This window comes from Cibotium barometz, chromosome 27 (assembly GCF_041138505.1).
Source record: "Cibotium barometz isolate CiBa-2024 chromosome 27, ASM4113850v1, whole genome shotgun sequence".
In the NCBI taxonomy this organism is placed as follows: domain Eukaryota; kingdom Viridiplantae; phylum Streptophyta; class Polypodiopsida; order Cyatheales; family Cibotiaceae; genus Cibotium; species Cibotium barometz.
The window spans coordinates 9,870,016-9,889,568 of record NC_141072.1 but is presented as its reverse complement, the minus strand read 5'-3'; positions in this window follow the sequence as shown (position 1 = coordinate 9,889,568).

The following is a 19,553-nucleotide window of genomic DNA, read 5'->3' as shown; positions in this document are numbered from 1 at the left end:
ACGAAACTTGTTGACCCCCCCAACCGGAATTGCAAAAGCTTTCCCGCTCTACGTGAAAAGCACACAACAAGAAGTTAGCGCTCACATAGAAGAGGAAAGTGCTAAAGGGAAGAGACTAAACAATTCCCCAAACACTTCATAACATTAAAGATGGCTTATAGGTTTGTACAATATGACTCGGCCCATAGGTCTCATAACAACGGAGAGCCAGGGACCTCAAATGATGGTCCAGCCAAGGTGGAGGAAGTTAACCTAGTGGGCCTAGGCAAAGACTCGAGGCTAATTTACATTGGGGATGACCTCTCGACCAAAAAGAATGGAAAGGTGCGAGTGTGCGTGGAGCTCAAAAAGGTCAATGCTGCCACTATACATAATCACTATCCCTTGCCCTTCACAGAGCACGTGCTCGAAAGAGTCGCAAGAAAGGAAGCCTATAGCTTCTTGGATGGATTCTCTGGATACAATCAAGTATTTTGATCGATCCCAAAGATCAACACAAAATGACCTTTGCTACTGAATGGGGAACTTATGCATACCGTGTCATTCCTTTTGCGTTGACCAATGCCCCCAGCACCTTCCAGCATTATCTGCTGATGTGCACGGCCTACGAGGAGTATCTCTGAAAATTCTGTGAGGTCTTTATGGATAACCTCTATGTCAATTCCACATGGAAAGCACACCTTGAATGTTTACGGAAGGTGCTAGAAAGATGTAGGCTTTACCATATTTCCTTGAACCCTCTCAAATGCCAATTCTGGGTTTGGCATGGAGTTATCCTAGGACATATTGTCTCCAAACAAGGGATCTCCACTAATGACAGAAAGGCGCGGCTCATCCTTGAGCTACCAACTTTAAGGGAGTCCAGCGCTTCATGGGACACATTGGGTATTATCGGTGTTTCATTTTCATGTATGTCGATATAGCTCGCCCCCTTTACCGACTCATGATCCTCTTTGAGTGGAAAGAGGAATGCCAAAAGGTGTATACCACCCTAAAGAAAGCCTTTGCAAGTGCTCCTATTTTGAGGTCCCCCAATTGGGACATCATATTTCATGTCCACATTGATGCCTTCGCCTTTACAATTGGGTGTGTGCTGGCCCAGCCTAGTGAACATAAGATGGATTTCCCCATCAGATTTTCTAGCTGTGCCAACTTAATGATGTAGAACAAAATTATACCACCACTGAGAGAGAAGGGTTAACTATGGTTTACATGGTCAAGAAGCTTTGTCATTATCTCCTCCCAAAACCAAATTTATCTTCTTTGTATACCATCAAGTTCTTCTTTATCTAGTAAACAAACCCTGCACAAATGGAAGAATCACCCAATGGTTTTCTAATGGAAGAATCACCCAATGGTTTCTAATCTTGCTTGAGTTCGACTTCATTGTCATAGTACGGAAGGACTCACAACATGTCTTGGTAGACCATATGTCTCGCATCCCAAACCGTGAGCCATCGCTCGAGGGGAGTCGATGATGACGATTTACGAGATGCCACCTTGTTCCAACTGTGCTTATTTCCGGAATAGGGAGAGGAGGTTGCACACTTCCTCACTAATGGCCTACTAGTTGACCCACTCCTCAACAAAGACCATGCAACATGACGTAGAGTTGGCCTACCTATAGAGTTGGGGGGCACCAACCATGGATGGCATGACCTTGTTGGTAAAACTTACTGATGGGCCACCGCAACCATTGGTCTTTTAAAGGATTTAAAAATCAAGATCCTTTGGAACCACCTTTTGCACCTTTGTGGATGAACTTCGATCGGCCAGTTTCATATGATTGCATCCTTGGATGACCCTTTATGAGGGAGACGAAAATGATCCATGACTAGGATATCAACCATATCTATATTCGGAGAAAAGACCAAATAGTCAAGATCAACCTATGCACTTGGAATGTTCATATGATTGCATCCTTGGATGACCCTTTATCGAGGGAGACAAAAATGATCCATGACTAGGATATCAACCATATCTATATTCGGAGAAAAGACCAAATAGCTAAGATCAACCTATGCACTTGGAAGGTTCATCCCATGAGCAGTCAACCCTTTGTAGAGGACTCAGTAACAACCACCTGATCCACTACAGTCCACCTATGCTAAACTTTCCAAATAAAACAATAGACGAGGAAAAGGATAGCAAGGAATGTGCACCCCTCCCAGAGCCAAAAGACTCTAAGAATTGGATGCATATCCTTATTTTGCTACCTTGGACATACTTCTGAGGTACACATGAACCAGGTTCGTGATAGCAGATGGGTAGGAGATTACATCTCTCTACATGCTTAGCACCGCATACTTGCCCCTGAAGTTGCCACTCATGAGCCTGAAAAGGCCGGTAATGTAGAACCATCACGACGAAGAACACGCTCACGTAGAACTTGCAAACCCGATGGATTCCTTGGACAAGAATGTTATGCCTTCCCTACTGACTTAGACACCCACTGGCTTAAATACGTAGGAGTAATTGAAGCACATGAACACTTCAACCAAGTCTGGAAAAAAGAAGTTCACCAGTAACTCCCTCTTGGTCCACACGACCACCCCCAAACAACCGGAACTTGTTGACCCCCCCAACCGGAATTGCAAAAGCTTTCCCGCTCTACGTGAAAAGCACACAACAAGAAGTTAGCGCTCACATAGAAGAGGAAAGTGCTAAAGGGAAGAGACTAGACAATTCCCCAAACACTTCATAACGTTTAAGATGGCCTATAGGTTTGTACAATATGACTCGGCCCATAGGTCTCACAACAACGGAGAGCCAGGGACCTCGTATGATGGTCCAGCCAAGGTGGAGGAAGTTAACCTAGTGGGCCTAGGCAAAGACCGGAGGCTAATTTACATTGGGGATGACCTCTCGACCAAGGAGGAAACCAAACTCATCGCTCTGCTCACTCAATTCCAAGATTTCTTCTCATGAAAGTACATAGATATGAAGGGTGTATCTCTCGAAGGGGTCAAACACACCATTCCTATGATTGATGGAGCGAGACGACCGGTCAAGCAAAGAGCCCTATGAATCCAAAGTACTCCAAGATAGTCTGGAAAGAAATTGATCACCTCATAGACGCCAGATTTATCTATGAAATTGAGCACACGGAATGGGTATCACCCATAGTGATAGTGCTGCCCAAAAAGAATGGAAAGGTGCGAGTGTGCGTGGAGCTCAAAAAGGTCAATGCTGCCACTATACATAATCACTATCCCTTGCCCTTCACAGAGCACGTGCTCGAAAGAGTCGCAAGAAAGGAAGCCTATAGCTTCTTGGATGGATTCTCTGGATACAATCAAGTATTTTGATCGATCCCAAAGATCAACACAAAATGACCTTTGCTACTGAATGGGGAACTTATGCATACCGTGTCATTCCTTTTGCGTTGACCAACTGATGTGCACGGCCTACGAGGAGTATCTCTGAAAATTCTGTGAGGTCTTTATGGATAACCTCTATGTCAATTCCACATGGAAAGCACACCTTGAATGTTTACGGAAGGTGCTAGAAAGATGTAGGCTCTACCATATTTCCTTGAACCCTCTCAAATGCCAATTCTAGATTTGGCATGGAGTCATCCTAGGACATATTGTCTCCAAACAAGGGATCTCCACTAATGACAGAAAGGCGCGGCTCATCCTTGAGCTACCAACTTTAAGGGAGTCCAGCGCTTCATGGGACACATCGGGTATTATCGGTGTTTCATTTTCATGTATGTCGATATAGCTCGCCCCCTTTACCGACTCATGATCCTCTTTGAGTGGAAAGAGGAATGCCAAAAGGTGTATACCACCCTAAAGAAAGCCTTTGCAAGTGCTCCTATTTTGAGGTCCCCCAATTGGGACATCATATTTCATGTCCACATTGATGCCTTCGCCTTTACAATTGGGTGTGTGCTGGCCCAGCCTAGTGAACATAAGATGGATTTCCCCATCAGATTTTCTAGCTGTGCCAACTTAACGATGTAGAACAAAATTATACCACCACTGAGAGAGAAGGGTTAACTATGGTTTACATGGTCAAGAAGCTTTGTCATTATCTCCTCGCAAAACCAAATTTATCTTCTTTGTATACCATCAAGTTCTTCTTTATCTAGTAAACAAACCCTGCACAAATGGAAGAATCACCCAATGGTTTTCTAATGGAAGAATCACCCAATGGTTTCTAATCTTGCTTGAGTTCGACTTCATTGTCATAGTACGGAAGGACTCACAACATGTCTTGGTAGACCATATGTCTCGCATCCCAAACCGTGAGCCATCGAGGGGAGTCGATGATGACGATTTACGAGATGCCACCTTGTTCCAACTGTGCTTATTTCTGGAATAGGGAGAGGAGGTTGCACACTTCCTCACTAATGGCCTACTAGTTTACCCACTCCTCAACAAAGACCATGCAACATGACGTAGAGTTGGCCTACCTATAGAGTTGGGGGGCACTAACCATGGATGGCATGACCTTGTTGGTAAAACTTACTGATGGGCCACCGCAACCATTGGTCTTTTAAAGGATTTAAAAATCAAGATCCTTTGGAACCACCTTTTGCACCTTTGTGGATGAACTTCGATCGGCCAGTTTCATATGATTGCATCCTTGGATGACCCTTTATGAGGGAGACGAAAATGATCCATGACTAGGATATCAACCATATCTATATTCGGAGAAAAGACCAAATAGTCAAGATCAACCTATGCACTTGGAATGTTCATATGATTGCATCCTTGGATGACCCTTTATCGAGGGAGACAAAAATGATCCATGACTAGGATATCAACCATATCTATATTCGGAGAAAAGACCAAATAACTAAGATCAACCTATGCACTTGGAAGGTTCATCCCATGAGCAGTCGACCCTTTGTAGAGGACTCAGTAACAACCACCTGATCCACTACAGTCCACCTATGCTAAACTTTCCAAATAAAACAATAGACGAGGAAAAGGATAGCAAGGAATGTGCACCCCTCCCAGAGCCAAAAGACTCTAAGAATTGGATGCATATCCTTATTTTGCTACCTTGGACATACTTCTGAGGTACACATGAACCAGGTTCGTGATAGCTGATGGGTAGGAGATTACATCTCTCTACATGCTTAGCACCGCATACTTGCCAATGAAGTTGCCACTCATGAGCCTGAAAAGGCCGGTAATGTAGAACCATCACGACAAAGAACACGCTCACGTAGAACTTGCAAACCCGATGGATTCCTTGGACAAGAATGTTATGCCTTCCCTACTGACTTAGACACCCACTGGCTTAAATACGTAGGAGTCATCGAAGCACATGAACACTTCAACCAAGTCTGGAAAAAAGAAGTTCACCAGTAACTCCCTCTTGGTCCACACGACCACCCCCAAACCAACGGAACTTGTTGACCCCCCCAACCGGAATTGCCCCACTCTACGTGAAAAGCACACAACAAGAAGTTAGCGCTCACATAGAAGAGGAAAGTGCTAAAGGGAAGAGACTAAACAATTCCCCAAACACTTCATAACATTTAAGATGGCCTATAGGTTTTTACAATATGACTCGGCCCATAGGTCTCACAACAACGGAGAGCCCGGGACCTCGTATGATGGTCCAGCCAAGGTGGAGGAAGTTAACCTAGTGGGCCTAGGCAAAGACCGGAGGCTAATTTACATTGGGGATGACCTCTCGACCAAGGAGGAAACCAAACTCATCGCTCTGCTCACTCAATTCCAAGATTTCTTCTCATGAAAGTACATAGATATGAAGGGTGTATCTCCCGAAGGGGTCAAACACACCATTCCTATGATTGATGGAGCGAGACGACCGGTCAAGCAAAGAGCCCTATGAATCCAAAGTACTCCAAGATAGTCTGGAAAGAAATTGATCACCTCATAGACGCCAGATTTATCTATGAAATTGAGCACACGGAATGGGTATCACCCATAGTGATAGTGCTGCCCAAAAAGAATGGAAAGGTGCGAGTGTGCGTGGAGCTCAAAAAGGTCAATGCTGCCACTATACATAATCACTATCCCTTGCCCTTCACAGAGCACGTGCTCGAAAGAGTCGCAAGAAAGGAAGCCTATAGCTTCTTGGATGGATTCTCTGGATACAATCAAGTATTTTGATCGATCCCAAAGATCAACACAAAATGACCTTTGCTACTGAATGGGGAACTTATGCATACCGTGTCATTCCTTTTGCGTTGACCAATGCCCCCAGCACCTTCCAGCATTATCTGCTGATGTGCACGGCCTACGAGGAGTATCTCTGAAAATTCTGTGAGGTCTTTATGGATAACCTCTATGTCAATTCCACATGGAAAGCACACCTTGAATGTTTACGGAAGGTGCTAGAAAGATGTAGGCTCTACCATATTTCCTTGAACCCTCTCAAATGCCAATTCTGGGTTTGGCATGGAGTCATCCTAGGACATATTGTCTCCAAACAAGGGATCTCCACTAATGACAGAAAGGCGCGGCTCATCCTTGAGCTACCAACTTTAAGGGAGTCCAGCGCTTCATGCGACACATCGGGTATTATCGATGTTTCATTTTCATGTATGTCGATATAGCTCGCCCCCTTTACCGACTCATGATCCTCTTTGAGTGGAAAGAGGAATGCCAAAAGGTGTATACCACCCTAAAGAAAGCCTTTGCAAGTGCTCCTATTTTGAGGTCCCCCAATTGGGACATCATATTTCATGTCCACATTGATGCCTTCGCCTTTACAATTGGGTGTGTGCTGGCCCAGCCTAGTGAACATAAGATGGATTTCCCCATCAGATTTTCTAGCTGTGCCAACTTAACGATGTAGAACAAAATTATACCACCACTGAGAGAGAAGGGTTAACTATGGTTTACATGGTCAAGAAGCTTTGTCATTATCTCCTCGCAAAACCAAATTTATCTTCTTTGTATACCATCAAGTTCTTCTTTATCTAGTAAACAAACCCTGCACAAATGGAAGAATCACCCAATGGTTTTCTAATGGAAGAATCACCCAATGGTTTCTAATCTTGCTTGAGTTCGACTTCATTGTCATAGTACGGAAGGACTCGCAACATGTCTTGGTAGACCATATGTCTCGCATCCCAAACCGTGAGCCATCGAGGGGAGTCGATGATGACGATTTACGAGATGCCACCTTGTTCCAACTGTGCTTATTTCCGGAATAGGGAGAGGAGGTTGCACACTTCCTCACTAATGGCCTACTAGTTGACCCACTCCTCAACAAAGACCATGCAACATGACGTAGAGTTGGCCTACCTATAGAGTTGGGGGGCACCAACCATGGATGACATGACCTTGTTGGTAAAACTTACTGATGGGCCACCGCAACCATTGGTCTTTTAAAGGATTTAAAAATCAAGATCCTTTGGAACCACCTTTTGCACCTTTGTTGATGAACTTCGATCGGCCAGTTTCATATGATTGCATCCTTGGATGACCCTTTATGAGGGAGACAAAAATGATCCATGACTAGGATATCAACCATATCTATATTCGGAGAAAAGACCAAATAGTCAAGATCAACCTATGCACGTGGAAGGTTCATATGATTGCATCCTTGGATGACCCTTTATCGAGGGAGACAAAAATGATCCATGACTAGGATATCAACCATATCTATATTCAGAGAAAAGACCAAATAACCAAGATCAACCTATGCACTTGGAAGGTTCATCCCATGAGCAGTCGACCCTTTGTAGAGGACTTAGTAACAACCACCTGATCCACTACAGTCCACCTATACTAAACTTTCCAAATAAAACAATAGACGAGGAAAAGGATAGCAAGGAATGTGCACCCCTCCCAGAGCCAAAAGACTCCAAGAATTGGATGCATATCCTTATTTTGCTACCTTGGACATACTTCTGAGGTACACATGAACCAGGTTCGTGATAGCTGATGGCTAGGAGATTACATCTCTCTACATGCTTAGCACCGCATACTTGCCCCTGAAAGTTGCCACTCATGAGCCTGAAGAGGCCGGTAATGTAGAACCATCACGACGAAGAACACGCTCACGTAGAACTTGCAAACCCGATGGATTCCTTGGACAAGAATGTTGTGCCTTCCCTACTGACTTAGACACCCACTGGCTTAAATACGTAGGAGTCATCGAAGCACATGAACACTTCAACCAAGTCTGGAAAGAAGAAGTTCACCAGTAACTCCCTCTTGGTCCACACAACCACCCGCAAACCAACGGAACTTGTTGACCCCCCCAACCGGAATTGTAAAAGCTTTCCCGCTCTACGTGAAAAGCACACAACAAGAAGTTAGCGCTCACATAGAAGAGGAAAGTGCTAAAGGGAAGAGACTAAACAATTCCCCAAACACTTCATAACATTTAAGATGGCCTATAGGTTTGTACAATATGACTCGGCCCATAGGTCTCACAACAACGGAGAGCCAGGGACCTCGTATGATGGTCCAGCCAAGGTGGAGGAAGTTAACCTAGTGGGCCTAGGCAAAGACCCGAGGCTAATTTACATTGGGGATGACCTCTCGACCAAGGAGGAAACCAAACTCATCGCTCTGCTCACTCAATTCCAAGATTTCTTCTCATGAAAGTACATAGATATGAAGGGTGTATCTCCCAAAGGGGTCAAACACACCATTCCTATGATTGATGGAGCGAGACGACCGGTCAAGCAAAGAGCCCTATGAATCCAAAGTACTCCAAGATAGTCTAGAAAGAAATTGATCACCTCATAGACGCCAGATTTATCTATGAAATTGAGCACACGGAATGGGTATCACCCATAGTGATAGTGCTGCCCAAAAAGAATGGAAAGGTGCGAGTGTGCGTGGAGCTCAAAAAGGTCAATGCTGCCACTATACATAATCACTATCCCTTGCCCTTCACAGAGCACGTGCTCGAAAGAGTCGCAAGAAAGGAAGCCTATAGCTTCTTGGATGGATTCTCTGGATACAATCAAGTATTTTGATCGATCATAAAGATCAACACAAAATGACCTTTGCTACTGAATGGGGAACTTATGCATACCGTGTCATTCCTTTTGCGTTGACCAATGCCCCCAGCACCTTCCAGCATTATCTGATGTGCACGGCCTATGAGGAGTATCTCTGAAAATTCTGTGAGGTCTTTATGGATAACCTCTATGTCAATCCCACATGGAAAGCACACCTTGAATGTTTACGGAAGGTGCTAGAAAGATGTAGGCTCTACCATATTTCCTTGAACCCTCTCAAATGCCAATTCTGGGTTTGGCATGGAGTCATCCTAGGACATATTGTCTCCAAACAAGGGATCTCCACTAATGACAGAAAGGCGCGGCTCATCCTTGAGCTACCAACTTTAAGGGAGTCCAGCGCTTCATGGGACACATTGGGTATTATCGGTGTTTCATTTTCATGTATGTCGATATAGCTCGCCCCCTTTACCGACTCATGATCCTCTTTGAGTGGAAAGAGGAATGCCAAAAGGTGTATACCACCCTAAAGAAAGCCTTTGCAAGTGCTCCTATTTTGAGGTCCCCCAATTGGGACATCATATTTCATGTCCACATTGATGCCTTCGCCTTTACAATTGGGTGTGTGCTGGCCCAGCCTAGTGAACATAAGATGGATTTCCCCATCAGATTTTCTAGCTGTGCCAACTTAACGATGTAGAACAAAATTATACCACCACTGAGAGAGAAGGATTAACTATGGTTTACATGGTCAAGAAGCTTTGTCATTGTCTCCTCGCAAAACCAAATTTATCTTCTTTGTATACCATCAAGTTATTCTTTATCTAGTAAACAAACCCTGCACAAATGGAAGAATCACCCAATGGTTTTCTAATGGAAGAATCACCCAATGGTTTCTAATCTTGCTTGAGTTCGACTTCATTGTCATAGTACGCAAGGACTCACAACATGTCTTGGTAGACCATATGTCTCGCATCCCAAACCGTGAGCCATCGAGGGGAGTCAATGATGACGATTTACGAGATGCCACCTTGTTCCAACTGTGCTTATTTCCGAAATAGGGAGAGGAGGTTGCACACTTCCTCACTAATGGCCTACTAGTTGACCCACTCCTCAACAAAGACCATGCAACATGACGTAGAGTTGGCCTACCTATAGAGTTGGGGGGCACTTCGCAGCAGATATCACTGCACGCAAAGTCCTGAAAGAGAAGGGCTATGGTGGCCCACCTTAATGGCCAACACAGCAAAATATGTCAAGCAGTGCGATGAATGCCAAAGAGTGGCAATTCCACGCTTTAAGGACAGTATGCCCCTAAACCCCATTGTGTCCTTGCAACCATTTGAAAAAATGGGGCATTGATTTCATTGGACCCATTAGTCCCGTGGCTTGATACACTCAAGCTTGATACATCATTGCAACCACAGACTATTACACGAAATGGGTTGAAGCAAGGGCCACCACAAGGCTGATGCATGATCTACTGCAAAATTCCTATATGAGTCAATGATCGCTCGCTTCGGATGCCCTCTTGAGGTTGTGAGTGACAATGAAACACACTTCATTAAATGAGGTAATATAATTCCTCTTACTACAAGAATTCCTCGTCACTCACAGGAAATCTTCCCCATACTACCCCCAAGCCAATGGCTAAGCAGAGAGCACCAATAAAGTTCTTTATGCCATTTTAACCAAAATAGTTGAGGCCAGCCGAGGCGATTGGAAACAAAAGTTGTTTGGCCTATCGAACATCCTATAGGGCTGCCACCAATACGACATTACCCTTCAGTTTAACCTATGGTACTGAAGCAATCATGCCTATGGAGTTCTTGGTCTTGAGTTTGAGAATTGTAGTAAAGGAAAAAATCACGGGCAATGTCCTTGGCTATCACCTGTTCAAGCTTGAAAAGCTTGACGAAACACATCTCCTCGCTATCTATAGTATGATTGACAAAAAAATATAAAGCGGTGATTTGATGACCAGCTTAAGGACAAACAAATGAACAAGGGCAACACGGTCCTCCTCTCTTTAGCACAAAAGCCTATAAAAAAAACTCAATCTCAGAGGCTTAGGACCTTTCCTAGTCATTGAGATAACCCCGCAAGGCTCAATGTGCATAGAGACACTTGACGACATTGAGATGATGGGATAATTCAATGGTAGCAAATTGAAACGCTACTATGGCCCACTAATTGAAACCACCCTTAGGACCATTCATGACAAAAAACAATGAAAAACTGAACACGAAGAGATGAAACAAGCAACCCAACAAGAGGCTAAAGAGAGTGGCAAGCCAAACTTCAGGAGGGGAAAAACATTTTGGTCAAAACAAGGCCCAAGTCGTAGACTTTGAAGAGGAAGATTGGGAGGTGAAACCTGCTTGGTTATGGTTAGGAATGACCATCCCGACAAGCTTCACGCAAAAGTTGGCTCTTGTCGATACATGGGCTAATTACAACTTAATATCTTATGACACATGGCTATTTCTCAGGAGGCCCCCCATTAAAAGAGACCCCTACCACTGTAACAACAATGGCCTCTCAAGCAATTCAATGTTTAGGCACAATCACAACCTTATTCCACATTGAAAATAATCCCTTGGAAGGGAAGTTTTATGTGATGCCTGTAGGAACTATGCATGAGGAAATTCTTCTCGGACGAGGATGGATGGAACACAATTGCTGTAGCATCGATGGACGCAAGGATTGCTACTCTACAACTAGCCTCCGGCCAAGTTACAGTCCTAATACGGATGAAGAACCTCTCTCCTCCGATCACTAATGCCAAGATGATCACCCCCCTCCTCCCCTCCCGCCCTCCGATCACAACACCGATCCATACCCCTTAAAAAGAGGCCACTCCACACTCTAGACACCCAATTGCCTTGTATATCCTCACCACTACCCAACTCAGCAAACAACCCAATCCGACCCCCCAATAAAACCATCATTGTTGACCCCCCCCCACAAAACTAACCTAGCTAACAACACTAACCCTACAAACAAATCTAAACCAATGCACATAGGGCATACACTCTCAACTAGTGGATACTTAAGAAGCTTCTCACAGCCCAAGGGTATTACGAAGGTACCACTACTCTGTGGATCCCCCGTCAATCCACTTTCCATATTCACATACCAATAACACCAGCTCCTCGTTCCTCTCTAAAAGAAACCCATTCAGCAACCCCAAGCCCAAAGGGTACAAGACAATCACTGGCCAAAATGCTCCCCAAGACCAAACTATCCTCGCCCACACCCTAAGCCTTGCCCAAAAACAAATTACTGGTGGATCCCCAAACCTTTGCTTCAAGCTCAAAACTACTATCAAGGCAATCGCCAAATTTGGGTCTCCAAATCACCAAGGTACCAACTTCCTACTATTGTCATTTTGCAGTTACCAAGCTTCCAACGGAAGCCCCCAAAGTGGCCTTCGCCACCACTACTACTGCACAATATATATACCCTCAACTTTGGCTACTCCCCCACCCCTCATTATCCGGCTCGCCATCACCCAATTGGAACTGTCTTCTCACTTTGGCAAACTGGGCATGGAGTTAGTACAAAACCCACAAATGGGGTGCTGACTACATAGTTTGGGGGTACAAAACATGTTTGTAGGGGTACCTCCCCCCAAAAAAGCCACGACCATACCATTCTGTGCCCCATTATGCCATGGCTGTACCAATCCAAAGTGTACGCCGATGTCTTCTTTTCCACGCCCGTTCCATCCACAAAGCCACAGCTGTACCAATCCAAAGCCACGACCATACCAATCCGATGCCTCGACCATACCATCTGAAGAGTATAACCGTAGTAGCCTGGAGATGCCACGCCCATACTAAACTTTACCATTGCTATAAAAAGGGGCCCACCACTTCATTTTCCTCACTCTTTGCTCTCTCCTTATCCAAACCCTTACCAATTTTTTTATTGAGTACCTTTCTGCCTCCACACCCAATGGCCGAACACTCAGACTCCTCCCTAGAGGTCTTCACCCTCACTCCCCAAAAGAAGAAGCATCCAGCTGGGAGACGCTTTGAAGAATATGGCCATTGGAGTTGATTAGGCTCGACGGGCTACCCACCTTGGAACCTTGGGGCCCATATCTCTTCAACTACCTCTATTTCATCAAGACCTACGATGTAAATACTGCCACTGGATGCTATAGGCCAAACCCAGACCATCCATTTGAGTCTTGATGTGGTCCACGAAGCCCTACACCTCCTGCGAGGATGGACCAGTTGTACGTGTTCCTGACCAATGACACCCGTTTGACTCGCGGCTCCTACCAAGGACGGGGTGGAGTGGGCTAACATTACCAAGGAGGAGCTGTCATACCGGTCAGAACCCTGTCCTTTATGCTAACCACCAGATGGACAAATAGATTCAACCGATGTAGCCTCTCTACACTTGCTAGGGTCCACCAACTGGGCAGAGTACCTGCATAAAGAGCTGCACTGTACCAACCCATTGGGAAATCTTGCGGCCGCGTCCCTGCTCACCAAAGTGGTTTACGACGCTACAGGATGGGACGAACTCCCGAGGGCCATTCAACTGAAGGGGTCAGATGCAGTGCCAACCTCTCTCCCTCCCCCTCGCTCCTCTCCCATCTCTCCACTCCCCAAGCGCCATCACCCAGACCCAAAGCCATAGGAGCAGGTTCCACCCTAATCCGGCCCGAGCCCAAACATAGAGGAACTTGCCACTTAAGCCCACCGCAAGGCTACTGAGGAGGAGGAGTAATGTAAGGCCTTTTTGAGCAGAACCTCTACGAAACCCCACCACCCGCGCACTCCTCTCCATTCCCTCCTCAAGCTAGCCCATCTTCCCCTACCTCCTCTCATAGAAATACATTGGAAAACCTCCCCTAGGTGCGCACAAGGAGCTTCCGCTCACATGAAGCATACTCTAAAGACGTCTGTTCATCACATGGAAAAGTGGTAGACTTTGCCTAGGGCATCTCCCCACTTGGCTGGAGAGCTTATCAGTCAGATGGTGGGGACTGTGCATGTACAGGTAGCAGGAACTAGCAACAATAGTGGTGTAGCAAAATAGATGTTGCTTGCAAAGGCCTAGGAGCAAAAGAGACATGAAGCTCTTTACAACACCACTATTGCCAATATCAACCTCCAACACAGGACAGAGAGCATACCCTAGCCAACACCCTTTCCTCACTCTTAGAGATTCAAAGATAGCTAGAGGCAGTCCAAGAAGCAAAGTAGTGGGCACTACATGACCTGTCCCTTGCCCAGGCCGTAGCACAAGACCTCCACCAAAGAGCAGCCCAAGTCGAAGAAACCCTCACAAAAACCAACCTCGACTTCTAGCAATACTGTGAGGTCACAGAGGAGGCCCTCCACCAAAAAACCACCCAACTTGAAGCCGCAGAAGCTCGGGCAACCCAATACCCACCCACCCCATCTGGCCCTGTCCCTAGCATAGTCTAAAGAAAGGTCGACGCGCTGATGGACACGGCCATGAAACTTCCACTCCTTGCCATTCCTCCCTAGAACCCATCCCAAATCCTTGAGCTTAATTTCTAAACCATCCGCCTTAACTTACTCCAACATGATATTTTCATCGATGAACCCATATCACAAGCCACCTTCTCCTATATCCTAACCAAACTCCCACCTCATAACATCTCCCACCCTCTTCTTTCAGGGACGACTCTCTTTTACCCACCCCACCATTTTTTTGACCTCCCTGCCCACCCTCTTCTTTCAGGGACAACTCTCTTTCGCCCACCCCACCAAGTTTTTTTAACCTCCCTGTCTATCCTCTCCAAGAAAATCTTATGAACTCGGCCCATCTCCTTCACTACGGCCAACATACCGAACCAATTAACCGCACCGTCCCCAATGGGCTATTCCCTTACCCTTACTTCTCCCCTTGAATAGAAGAGCCCCTCCGATTCCTACATCGCATAGGTTGGGATATCATCTATGCAGCCTACAAATCCCTTTAGCTCTATGAGCTCCCAGCTGAGGGTCTCCTAATCCTCTACCAGTGATGCCATTTACTACAGATGGAGGTTATACAGGTCACTAGCATAATGCATTTTGACAACTCACATGTGTCATTCCCCATGGAGTTCACCCCCCAAGAAACCGCAGAAGATAAATCTTTCTTCAACTCCAAAAGCCTCGACAACACCTTCTCTAATGAAGACCAACGATGACAGCAGGCGAAGGAGCCCCGTGTACCTACCCCCATCAGCAATCCCCACCTTCATCTCCCCATCATCAACCTCCTCCTTCCTAGCTCCTCTCACCCCAGCACAAGCACCCAAGCACCCCCACCCCCACTCGACAGCACCACCACACTTCCTCTCTTCCCCTCACAATCCTCTACACTGATAGAATGTGCAGCGAAGGAAGGGAAATGGAAACATAGGAGAGAGAGAGAGAGAGAGAGAGATGGAGAGGAAACACAGGTGAGAACCTGCTCTCAATAACATCACCAAAAGGAATACATGTCTCGAGCAAGAGGGGAGAACCTCGTATGTGAGGGACTATAGCTAGACAAGCTAGGTAAGCATTGAAATATGAGGGAGGCATGCTGGATATATATACCCCTAAATGAAGGCAGCCGACTGGTGATAAATACCTCCACGACTGGGGAAAATCCCAAGACCATAAAATGGGAAATAAATATGGGTAAAATATATGTGAGGGGTGACCAGCCCCTCAGACTAACATGGTCAACCCTAGAGGCTAAAATAGGACACCAAATAGGAAGCCAGCAAGTAGGGGATGATGTCTAACACCCCCTCTCAGCACTGGATGCTGAGCAAACTCCAAGAAGCCAGAGACGCCGTCCTCGATCAAAGATGAAAGAGTGCAAAAATAGGTACCAAGAAAGCTCCACAAGCAATCTCCTCAACAACTCAGCTACAAAAGCAATAGAACAAACTATCAGGTACACCGCTTCTCTGGAAGAAAACAACCATATAGGCTCCGACGTGCTGCTCCAAATAATGGTTCCAAACCCAAGTGTAAGAACACTCCCCGAAGTCGAATGTTGTGTATCCAGCCTGGAGAAGGTATGAAAAGCCTCATAACCAACCAAGATTAGATCCTGTATATAATCAATCATGGGAGAAGCAAACTGCTTCTCACTGGAACCCTCAAAAGAAAGAGTCAATCTGCTCCAACTTTGTACCAAGAGTAGCCAAATGCTGTACAAAAGCATCCTCTGAAAAGGTCGGCATCGCAAGATGTAAAGACTCTATAGAAAAGATGGGGTCCATCTGCTCAAACTCCATAACATGAGTTGCCCGATGCTATACAATCTTTGGTATGACCAAAAGTGAATGCCCAATAAACTAAATCCACATCAATGCTTATACTATATCCAAACAAAGGCTACCAAGTACACTATGAAAGCTAGGAGTAGTGGTCAAACTGTATATATCCCCACATGTGAACACTCGAGAGGAATAGCCCAACACATCTAACAAAAGAACCTCAAGCCTAAACTCCTCACGGTCCATCGTATGGTCATGGTCATTTTGTGGAGTATCTCTAATCTAGTTTGCAACATCACTAATCAAATACTCAAGATCCTCTAATCGGCCTCACTATGATCTCTAGAGAAGTAGGTGGACATACTAGACATATCATCATCTACGATGCTCGATGTACTCGGAGCCATCTCTACCTCGATATCATACCCACATGATCCGACTCACACACAACACCATCACTTACGTCATCATCACATGCATGGTGCATGTGTTGTTACAAAGTGGAAGGATAGTAGTAATAAACCATGGTCATGTATATAAAAAACACCAACCAATGCTCAACATGGTGATGCCAAATGCATAGAAGTCCTGTTTGTTGTGGGCACTCTCGTCTACAACTCTTGATGTTCTATGCATACGAGCCCCGCTCCTAATAGCTAGCCAGACATACTTCTGTGTTACTCTTGTTGTAGCCTTGCACTTAGCCCTGTATAGCTACTACCTTGTGCTAATACTTATGATGCTTTTGGCGTCCGTTGAAGCGATTCCATGGCTACTACAATTCCACCACTTTGAAGCACACGAAGCCATGCTGCCAAGGTGAATGAAACTGCTACAAGTTGAAACTGTGGTGTCCAACCTCCCTTTCTCTCATGCTGCAAACCACGAATTTATTCCTTCTTCTTCTACACGCTATCTGGCATGTCAACTTGCCAAGCTTTTGTACTGTGTGCTAAGCCTTGAACAAGCTTTTACGCTGTGTGTGAGCCTTGAACAAGAAGAAGGTCATGAAACCTCCACACACTATGCTGTGTGTGCATGAAGAAAGCGATGAATCTGCGCCTTGTTAAGATCCCTGAGTTCCCACGCTACTCCAGTGGCGACCACAAAGCAGAAAGCTCAAAGAGCTTAATGATGTTGCTTCTCTTCTCTCTTCTTTTTTCCTTTTTTTTTAAAAAAAAAATTACGTGCTGAGCCTCTGAGAGGCAATGATCACTGAACGATGCCGAGGGAGAGCCACAAATTAGTGCAAAGAAACTACTTAATGTTGCTATGAAGCAAGGCTACATGAAGAAGCCCATGCTGGTCCATCCAGACAAGAACTTGAGAAAATGCAGTTAAGGGAGAGCCAAGCTCATAGAAGAAGCTTTCAAGCACATGCAAAATGTATATGAGGTCTTTGTTGGATCCTTTCCATGTAGAGTCTTACTGCCACATGTAAGGAGTCCCTTCACAACATGAAGCTTTTTGTTACAGGAAAATATCCTCAGAAAAAGGAGGAGCCAAGGGATGAAGACAATGTCTTTGCTCCCTGATAACATTGGCACATATAAATTAGAAATATTGTTGCCTGACAATGTTCAGAATAAGAAAATAAGACTAGGAAATGAAAGATGGGATGCTTCTTATGACTGCACCCAAGGAGGTTACCATCATTCTAGTGGAGTAGTTGGCTCTTCGCTAGAGTATAGATGCTACTCTATAAGCCGCATCAAGATTTAAAGCAACTATAGCAGCCTCCTGAGCCTTTTGAAGCATGTTGTCATCTCTTCCTTGATAAAGTTACTCTTGGCAACATTTGCATAGTAACTGTTGTATTTGGATAAATTGATGTATAAGGTTTCAAAATACAAGATCATCACACCACTACCATTGATGTATCTTTCCACAAGATTCAATGTTGCATAGAGATGTTGTTGTTAATCTTGATCGAGTCGAAACTCCACTTAAAGGTCTTTAAGTAGGCTGTTTGTTACAATGTCACCAAGATTTGATTTTGCATAATAATCTTTGCAAACTTTAAAAATTTACACCAAGATTCTTGAAATTTTACTCTGCACAGTAAACTTTGTCCAAATCTGCAAACAGAACTCTACAACAATCTCAATTTGTACACTTTCTTGATGACAAACCACAGCAAGACATGCACTACAACCTTCAATATCCTCCAAATTGCCAAGATTTCCTAGGAAACTAAGGTTTATGAATAGATTTGATGGAAAGAATCGCTAATCAAGAAATTGTGCATTAAACTTAGAGAATATGAATTTTGAAAATGGTGATTAGCATAGATTCAACAATAACTAATATCAATGCTAATCCATACAAATCAAGATAATACCAATCTTGAAACTTAATTTAAAAATGATTAAGTCTTAATCACTCTCTAAACAAAACACCAAGATCAAAGCCAAGAGCTCTGATATACCACTGAAATGAAGCTGAGATATGGCTTTGATATACCATTGAAAGAAAGCTACGTCTAGATTAGCTTGGATTAGCCTAGCTTAGTCTAGATTAGCCTTGATTAGCCTAGATTGGAGAGGAAACTAAATACCTAGGGTGAATGCCATGAAGGACGTCTAAATATATCAAAAAGTGTCAAAAGGTTCCAACGTGTCCAAAAGGTACAATAGTCCCACGGCTGGTGCCTTTTATGATCCCAAGGACCGTATGCCCTAGCACCACATGTGTAATGACCTATCCCTCATGTGCATGTGCATGTGCATGTGCATCCTAAAATCCCCTTTGTTACATGGAACGATTGAAAGTGCCACTTACCTTGAAAAACTATACTCTTATTAAACATAGCTATTCTCCTTCCATGTGGCCAAAGGAGAGAAGAGATAGGGCTAAGGGAGAAAGGGAAGTGATTCACGTTGCCCCTTTCTCAATTTTGAATTTTCTCATCCCTTGTTACCTAATGATGATTTTTTTGAGAGAAAAAATAGGGGGCTCCCTCTTAAAAGGTGAGCTTCATGATGAAAACTTCAACATATAGGTGTCTCTCTCTTTCTCTCATTTTGGTAAAGAAAAGACAACTCAATTTTTGAAAGGAGAGTTACATCTTCTTACCTAATGATGATTTTCCTATTAAAAGTGAGTTTCATGAGGATGAAAACTTTAATGTGCAGGTGTCTCTTTAATGATATATAAATCTCTCTCTCTCTCTCTCTCTCTCTCTCTCTCTCTCTATATATATATATATATATATATATATATATATAATATTATATTAATACTATTATATATGAACACATTTACACACACATACGTACACATACAACCACACACGTGCGTGGAGAGTGTGTGTGTGTGTGTGTGTGTGTGTGTGAGAGAGAGAGAGAGAGAGAGAGAGAGAGAGAGAGAGAGAGAGAGAGAGAGAGAGAG